The sequence below is a fragment of the Cavia porcellus genome, unplaced genomic scaffold, assembly GCF_034190915.1.
Source record: "Cavia porcellus strain 051 isolate PalLab524CR breed Dunkin Hartley unplaced genomic scaffold, mCavPor4.1 scaffold_4, whole genome shotgun sequence".
NCBI classification, from domain to species: Eukaryota; Metazoa; Chordata; class Mammalia; order Rodentia; family Caviidae; genus Cavia; species Cavia porcellus.
This window is the reverse complement of record NW_026947487.1, coordinates 35174210-35184187: the sequence shown is the minus strand read 5'-3', so window position 1 is coordinate 35184187 and position 9978 is coordinate 35174210.

The following is a 9978-nucleotide window of genomic DNA, read 5'->3' as shown; positions in this document are numbered from 1 at the left end:
GAATGGACCTCAACACATATAGAATAGGTCATTATATAGAATTGCCTTTAGATATGAATTTGCATAATTGTTTTGGGAACTTTGCTTAATTTGCTGACTTAGATTTTCTAGAGGTTATGCTTATTTGATAAATAAGACAGAGGGCAACATTACAAATTTGAAATGCACATTCATGAATATGCATTTCAAAACGTGTGATTGTGCTCTCAAGTTTTTCATATATATATATATATATATTGCATTTTAAATCTTAAAATTTTACCATGATAACATTTTAAAATCCTCCCTATAGTTTTTCTTTCTCAATTTAGTACTAGTGAAACATTTCCTTTTCCAAATCCTTCCAGATGTTTCCAGATCCTTCTTCTATAGATGTAATTATATATATATATATATATATATATATATATATATATATAGTGCTTACTCGTCTGTTAATGCTGTCATTTGCATATCATGTAGTCTCATTTAAGCTGTGTATTTGCATTTGTAGTGCTGATCCTTGCTGGAATAATTCCTAGTGCTCTTTGAAAAGTTTAGCATAATTCTGGACTATTTCTGTTTGAATTATATGGCCTTTGGTGACAGTGATCTCTCCAAGATTCTTCAAATTTGTTGCTGCCTACTATTCCCAGCATGTCATAAACATAAAATATCATTTGTATCTGTTTCTTAATTTGTGGTTTTCTAGAATATGAAGGTAATATCATAATGAATTTAATAGCACTGAAGGGTACAAGTTTTACTTATTTTAGTAAGGACACCAGCTTTTTCTTTCTCCAAATAACAAGACAAAATAATCAGAATTTATTCTTTATAATAGAGTGCTTTACTGTTCTTATTGTTTTATTCCCAATCTATCACTTTGTAAGTCTTGTGTTTAAGAAGCATCCCAGGGTGCACTGCCCATATCACTTAGGAACAAGGTCCTTTTTTCTACCTCTTTTTTGAAGTAACTAAAGTTTATTTATTTTACAGTTTTGAAAGTACACTGGCAGCATATAATCCTTCCTTCTGTTACCCTTTTCTGTCTTCCTAACATATACACACATGGGCATATGTTATTTTCTGATCATAATTGTGTATTTAAGTTAATTTTTATCAATAGAGAAAATTTTGTAAGTTTTCCAAGATATTTTCTTCTTTATCTTGCTAGAAATAAAAGAAATATAACTATATTTTAAGTAACTGGTATTCCAGAAGAATAAAATAATAATTGAATAAAATATAAATGTTTTGTCCAGTCTGTTTGGATTGACATGTCTCTGCTTATTCCAAAAATTTTAACTGTTCAATTTGAAATTTGAAAAGAAATGTTAATGCTATACTGATTATTATTAATATTTGATGTATTGAAACATGAGCTTTCTTTAGTACTTTCCTAATTATTCAATCTGAAAATTTTGCCATTTTGTGTGTTTGTAATAAACTAGAATATTTTCTTTATAAAACTCTGACTACAAAAGACAACCTTTATTTGTATTTGTACATAGAATATTTGATGACACTGCCCAAACCCTAAAATCGATTATGACAAGTACAATGAATGGGTGAGGCTAATTGTCGCTAATAGCAAATTTCCTTCCTAATTGCATTTCTTTAAAAAATTCCATTTATTACTGGACATTAAGATAAAGCTGACAACTATAATAAAGAGCTAATAAAAGAGATGCACTGAGGATGTCATTCTATATCTGTATCTCTGCATATAATTCAATTCAAAAATTAAATTGAAATTTTACCCTAGCCTTTTCTGAAGCAGAAAAGCATATACAAACTTTGACATTGTCCTTAAATCATACTGTATTTTACGGTAGTTTGAAGTAAAACACGCACTTTGACTTCAGTGATCTCATTTGATTAGATTCTCTGATTATTTTCTGATGTAGACAAATGGAGGCATCGTCATTATTTGTATAAATGAAAATTGTACTTCAGAGAGATAAGTCAAATCCACCCAGACTTGTTTCTACGAGTAAAATGAGGAAAAAGTCTTGCGTTCTTTGTCTACAACATATTACAAAACAGTTGTTCAAGCATACTGTACTCTGGGACACCTTCTGTGGAGGATAAGAACAGACTCAGAACAGAATCAGTCTAAGAGGAAAAGGGCATTTTCTTTTGCCATAATCCTGCAATTAATTAACATAGTAAATATACTATTACACTAAAATTTGAATGTAGTAAGCAAGTATAGGGAAGTCTATATTTAAAATAAAAATATTGTTTACATGATCAGATTTTAAGGTACTTACTGATACAATTTCTGTTTTGAAATATTATTGTTTTTGATACATATTTCATCAAATAATTTTCAATAAGCATATTCGATCCTGTGGTTTCTCTAGACACAGTAAAAGAAGTTATACCATCACTTTTCCTATTCTAGTCTTAGTTCTCTTACACTTTAAATTTTAAAAACTCAAATAACTTAAAAAACTAAAAAGACTACAGTTGAAGCATGGCCGCATACGAATGGCCATATTACATTTGGTGGAAAGTTCAGATATTTTAAAAAGTGATCAGCTCAGTGGTATAAGCGCCTGCCTGGCAAGTGCGAGTTCTTGAGTTCAATCTAAGACAAAAAAAAAAAAAAAAAAGAAGCAATAAAAGTAGATTGTATTAACATTAAAGAAAGTAGAGAAATAATTTATAGTATCTAAAAAAATAAGTTCCAGTGAAAATATGGTGATAAAAAAGGAAAATAATTATATTTAATAATGTTGAAATACACCAGCATGTCCATAGTACACAAAAGCTCTTTTGATGCCTTTCCCTTTTTTACATATAGTGATCCATTGTGATCCTCATAAAGTATGTTTACTATTGTTTTGTTCATTTTGCACTGAAAGGAACTAAGGAGACAAAATAATAATATAAACATGACACCTTTGTTCATATTTTTATGCATGAATGTGTATTAAGCCATAGGTTATAGGTACCAGAACTATGTGTGCTATATGTTTGTATCTCAAATAATAAAATGGCACAAAAATCAACATAAATATTTTATCTTCTGGGTAGATACGAATGCAGATTGAGTATCATTGAAACATGCAAAAGAAATAATTTTAGTTGATTGTACATAAATTGATGAATCTTATGGTCATAATGTCGTTACTTAGGTCAGACTTAAAAAGTTACTTATAGCATGTTTTTTCTTATATGAGAAGTGCAACATATAAATGAATTAAAGGGTAAAATAAAGGAAAGACAGTAGGAGATAGAAGGAGGCCTTTATGGAAATGAGGGATTGCTAGAAAAAAAAAAAAACAGAAAGGAAAATGGATAAAAAATGATAAAGATATGATATATATATATATTAATTCTTGAAGCAAATGTACTTATTCTGTATTGAAAGCATAGTCTGATAAAAATTTTAATGATTTCCCATTGATAATCATGTAAACAAACTGGACATAAATATTCATAAGATCTATGAAAAAATTTAATGTATTAATTTTTAAAATATATATGTTTAAAAATATGTTTGTGTGTGCATGTAGGATAAATGTGCATGATTACATAGAAGGCAAAAACTTGGATAAGTATTAGTGGAATATTAGTTTTTTTATCTAAAATACTGAAACTTTTAATGACAATATTAAACTCATCATCTGTGAATAGTAAGGCAACTACACACTATGTGATTTTTTTTTTTTTTTTTTTTTGTCTTTTTGAGACAGGGACTCTCTATGTAGTTCAGGCTGGCCTTAGGCTCACTTTGTAGCTCAGGCTGGTCTCCAACTTGCAATGATCCTCCTGCCTCAGCCTCTTGAGTGCTGGGATTATAGGCGTGAGCCACCACACCCAGCTCACACTATGTGATTTTAACTACCATTACTAGATCATTGCTTAAGATAAACAAAAATGCATTTGTCTTAATAATATGTCTTTTGTCGCTGGAACAAAATACCTGAAACCCAAAATTAAAGAAGAAAACATTTATCTAGCTCACACTTTATACAGCTTTCAGTCCATAATCAGCTGCTCCATGTCAGGGTGGCATGGCAGAGGGCCAGTTGTTCAAGGCATCTAGAAGACATCAGAAGCAGCAAGAACAAAAGGAGGAAGAGCAAGTCTCCTTTCTCCCTTTATATTTCAAGCTGGCTACAACTGCAGTGCGGGTGTAGCACTCACACCATCTTAGTGTCCTCTTCTTGCATAGGATGAGGATGTTTACAAAGTGAGGACCCTGTTCCCCTGCTGAGTCTCTGAGTTAAACTTCTAAACTTCTCAAGGTGTCACACTGTGTTGTCCATTACAGTATCTATGTATAAAGATATGAACACAATGTTCATAGCATCATAACTGTTATTAGTACCAACTTACAAATTATTCAAATGGAAGAAATGAGAAGAATGAATCAATAAAGTATATCATAATCTCACAATAGAATATTCTAAAATGAATTATTGGTGTATGTAACAATAGGATGAATTTCAACTGAATAGAAAAAAATATGGGGAAAGAACAGATATTATATGATTCCAACTATATAAATAGCTACAAAATGCAAATTAATGTTTGATGATAGAAGGAAGGTGGTTAGTGATGTTAGAAAGGGAGAAGACATAATACACATATGATTTTGAGTGATGAATTCCAATGGATCCTGAGACATCTTGTGCTTACAGTGGAAGAAAAATATTTTGAAACTGGTGATCTGAAATGTACACTTTTAATAAATGCAATTTATTATATCAATGCAATTTTAGTAAAATAGGGTATTAAAAAGTCTATGGAATGAAGTGACAATTCTACATTTTTTCCTTGCTCTTCCTGGAGATCATTATTTCAACAGCATGTGAAAGGTAATACCTTTGTAAAAATGATGGTGTGCAACCCCTGTAATCTTTTAGGAAATGTGCATAGAAAATGCTTTGAAGAAAAAAGAAGAAGAAGAAAGAAAATGCTTTGAAGTATCTCATAGGTGCTCGAAGAGTAAATGTGGTCAGCTAAGCTACAAAAGCTCCTGCAGCTTTCCTTGGCTATTTTAGTTGTACTCCACAAGGACCATCTTCTTATCCTGCTGCTCCTTTATGGTACTGTCCCTCTTTTTAAGAGAACTCCTGTTTTCAGTTGATACCTGCCACATACTAGCTGTCTCAGGCAGAATTTGTCTATGGGAAGTAGAAACCATTTTGGATATTTTAAACAAAAATAAATTTACTATCAAGGGATTATACATAAACAACATTATCAGAAGGGCTAAGGGACAGATTCTAGACTAACCCTCCATACACGTCTCCAAGGGTGTTTACTCTGCAGCTGATTGGCTTCAGGAGCCTGGGACTGGAACTCTTGATTTCAACAACATACAATCATAGTGTGATGTGGTCAGAAAGACACTGGCATTGCCACCTGAAATGACCCTCAACCACACCAAAGCCAGAAGCTTCAGCCTTGAAAGAGGATGAAAACTTTTCAATATTTTTATGTAAGTCAGTCAATCACCAGGGGAAACAAAGATTTAAAAAGTGCCACTATATGGGCTCTATTTCACTTTTGGCTTCTGGTTCTGATGGGCATATTTTTATTTGGAAGACACTGATTAATCTCCAAATCTGTCTATTTCTCATAATCTATGAAATATAATTATGTATATATTCAACATAAATTACAACGCTATACTCTGGATTTTGTTTCTAAAAATACAAGATTTGTCAGTAATTCTTCACTGTTTTTCTAATTCTCAGTTGTTCTAGGGTGAATTTTCACTTTCAAAGGCAGCTGAATTTAAAGTATTTGGAAGTTCATGCTTAGTGAAATAATTATTCCCTTGTACATGATCTCTTACAATGAGACTTTGGCATTCTCACATCAAATATTGAAGTCTCATCTCCTTTAGAATTTGAGCTCCCCCTGTGATGACTATGTTTAACAGAATTCATAGAAAGTATTCTTCTCAAACTTCAAACCCAAGCAATAAGAAAACTTGACAATGTCTTCTTTGTGTGCCAAGAAATTATGTCAGCAGTTAAGGAATTATAAGTCCCCTTGCTGGGAGGAACTCCAAGCCAGTGACATGGAAAGGTCATGTGTTGAGAGAACATAACACGCTTGACAGTTGTGAACTATTGTGCTCATTTCAGCCGAGGCAAACATTCATACGTTATTCTCAAGATTCCAGCCTCCATGTCATCCTATCTGATACAGGAAATGGCTGTTCTCAATGAACACCTCCCCAGTTTCAGAAAGGGGAAAATAAACAATTGTTATTTTAGTTTCTCCATCCCAGAAAAAGCAAGAATAGTACTTAGTTACATTTTTATGACAGATAAACAAAATATATTATTGTGACATAACAAATAAGGAACATATAATGTCCTAAAAACAGAAATATGTTACAAGTAAAAATTTTAGAACTCTCATTTTATGAATTAAAATTTTGTTTTCTTTTGGTACTGGGAATCAAACTCAGGACCTTGTGATTTACAGGAAGGAACTATGCCACTAAGTTATATTCTCAGCACATTAAAATATTTTAATATGTTTTCCAATGTTTAGCATATCCTGAGATGCAGATATTTATCTGAAGTATTCTTGCAAATTCTCGATATAATGAGATGAATATTAGAAATAGTTAGAAATAAAATTTGACTTGTAACTTAAATTGCTATTATGTAAATTTAAGAAATACATTTTTGTTGTATGTTAAGATGAATGTGCTGAACAGTTTACAAGTACTGTGTGCTCCAGTTTCCTACAGCATGAAGGAGGATGGAAATCTTGATTAAAAAACTAGAGTTTTGTGTAACCAGCAAGGTTGATAAAAATGGAAAGATTATATTTTTAAAATACAGTTTAATATCAGTTTTAACTGTATCGGTGGAAAGTTACTTAATTATTTGGAAGGCTAAAAAGTTATGTGACAAATTACAGCTTAATTTAGAAATTCTATGTATATTTAACTATTTTAAAGTCAGTAGAGTAAAATTTGATAGTTTTTAGTAAATTTGATGATAATCCCTGACTATGAAGTATCTATGGAATCAATGAAGATAAATATTCAGGACTTTGGTTTTCTCAAGAGCTTGGGCACTTCAGTTTCTTACAATTCTTTACTAAGAAAGTCCACAGGAGAACAGAGTGACTTGTTTTGAGTGAAATTTTGAATCCTGACAGGATGGGGAAAAACATCTTCTTTAAATCTATTTTCTCTGGTATATCTGAAAAGTCCAACATTAGCCTGAGGAATCAAGTCACCAAACGTTACTCAGTTCCCAGTAGAAAGAAAGGATTCCTGGAGGAAGTCGGTACCCTTTAATTGGAGCATATTTGACGAGACTTCCTCTCCTTACAGGCTAATAGTAGCACCATGTTCTGAGCACCATGTGAAAAATGTATGAGTGCTACTTGCCACTCTTGCTCAGCCCTGCAGATAAGGCGCACTACTTTGGAAGTTATCTGTGAAGCACTCGGTGAGAGCGCCAGATAAAACTACACCTAATTTGGAGGTTGGGACTGGGCAGGATGCACTGACTGTGCAGCCAAGAGAAGAAAGCAACGATTGGAGGAAGTTCAGAAGCTCTGCAGAGGAATTCTCCATTCCATTCCTCTTTGCTCATGGGGCATAGTAAAGTTTGAATGTAGTACTGTCTAAAAAGTATTAATGTGGATTCTAGAAAGTAACATGATGAATATATGTGGAAATGAAACTTTATATAAAAATCTGGGATGAAACAAGAAAACAAGAGTGACTTAATTTGGTATTCCATTAGCATGACTCTTTTCTGAAATACTATTAGGTGAATTGCTCTATTTTCTTCATTATAAAATTACTCTCTTCATAAGAGAAATTTCATAATGAACCTTAAGGGGATTTAGGAAATCCTGCATTTATCTGACCATTTAGAATGTATTTTCCACTCTATTTTAAAATGTTGACTATAATGGGCAATATATGTTAGCAAGAGATAGAATTATATTTTGGATATTTATTATTTTAAATCTGTCTCTCTCTGTCTTTCTGCCTCTCTGTCTCTCACTCTCTCTCTCTGTCTCTCTCTCTGTCTCTCTGTCTCTGTCTCTCTCTCTCTCTCTCTCTCTCTCTCTCTCTCTCTCTGTCTCCTTTATTCATTTGTTTGGTGACAGGGACTCCTTATGTAGTCCAGACTGGATTGAAACTCAAGGCAATTCTCCTGCTTCAGCTTCCTGAGTGCTGATATTACAGGTGTGGTCCACCACACCCAGCAAAATTCATCTCTTTTGAAGAACAGGAGCCTCAATAGTTGCTACCTTTACTCTACCTTCCTTCTGAAACACTCTATTTGCATTCCCACACTTGAAAGACTGCGGTTTATTCCATGAATTTTATTTATTCTGATTTGTGTTAATATTTTTTTTCTGGTAGTATGGAATCTAAATTTAGTAAACATGCATAAAAATTTATCAGTACCTTATATAAACTATCAATGTATGAACTATCAATGTATGTTTTTTAAAATCATTGGAAATAATGTTTATTTCCAGTTATATTGGCAATGAAACAATTTTAAAAATAATTTATTTAGAAACATGCAAAACTGCTAGATACAGTACAGCAAACCAGATAATTATATTTAAAATATAAAAAGATATAAAAAAGTAGGATAAAATGAATTGAAGGAATGGAAGGAGATTGAAAAGAAAAGAGGAAGTGAGATACAAACTTTACAGACTCTTTAAAATTAATACTATCATTATGTATATCTAAATTTTATCAATAAGCTTAATCAAATAACATAAATGACAAATATGCTATGTAGTACTATATAGTAGTTCATTTAATATAGTCAGAAAATCAGACCAAAATACAAATACAGATAAGTGGAACATTTTAACCATCCTACTCTGCATGTAAAAATTGAGATAACTTTAATTGCTTAAAGAATAAGATTTAAAGGGAAGATTACAAGTGTTAAATGGAAACAGAATAATCATAATGCATTTAGTAATATATGATATTGAGAAAAAGTGAACTGTAAATTGAATTATATTTTGTGCTTTTTCTCAAATTTGATCTTTCTCAATTTTCAACTCTTTTTTTATCTTTTCAGTGCTTCAGATTATACTATCAAAACCTTCCTTTTGTCAAAGATATTTTTATGAAGGAACTGACTCACACTTGTATTTCTAAAGTATAAAAATACTTGAGAAATTTTTTAGTACTTTAAAAGCATCCTCTTATTGACACTATTCTTTAGATGGGGGTAAGCATCTACCTTCTTTTTAATAAGTCTTCTGAGCTTAACTGAGAATAGCTGCAAATATAATAAACAAAAAGCTCATTTTAAAAGTTTAAAGTTTTTACCACATTAATCTATACAAAAAATTTGATGAAGATTTGTAATAAATATAAAGACCTAGATTATCAGTGGATATAAAATTTTGTAATGAATACAAAGACCTAGATTATCAATTTGCATTGATAAAGATTTGTAATGAATATAATGACCTAGATTTGAATATTTGCGTATTCCATCATATAAATAGTATATTCCACCGGGCGTGGTGGCTCACGCCTGTAATCCCAGCATTCGGGAAGCTGAGGCAGAGGGATTGCTGCAAGTTCAAGACCAGCCTGGTCTAAAAAGTGAGCTCAAGGCCAGCCTGAACTTCATAGTGAGACTTGGTCTCAAAAAGACAATAAATAAATAAATAAATAAATAGCATATTCCCTGTATGTCTGCATATATGTGTGGTTTATTTTGCTATTCATTCATTCATTTTTTTTTTTTTTTGGTACCAGGCATCGAACTCAGGAACTCATGTTTGTCAGGCAGGTGAGGTGGTGCTGAGCAGTATCCCTGGCAATAATATACTTGATGGCTACTTCATGCTACAACTTCATGTACTGCCTACGTTCTCTGGATGCTTGGCCTGCCTTTAATCCCTGACTTGTGACAACTGAAAGAGTCTCACGCAAACCACGTCTGCTTTTACTATCTCAGAATTTTCTGACAATGTTTATACTTTTGTTATGTTACCACTAAT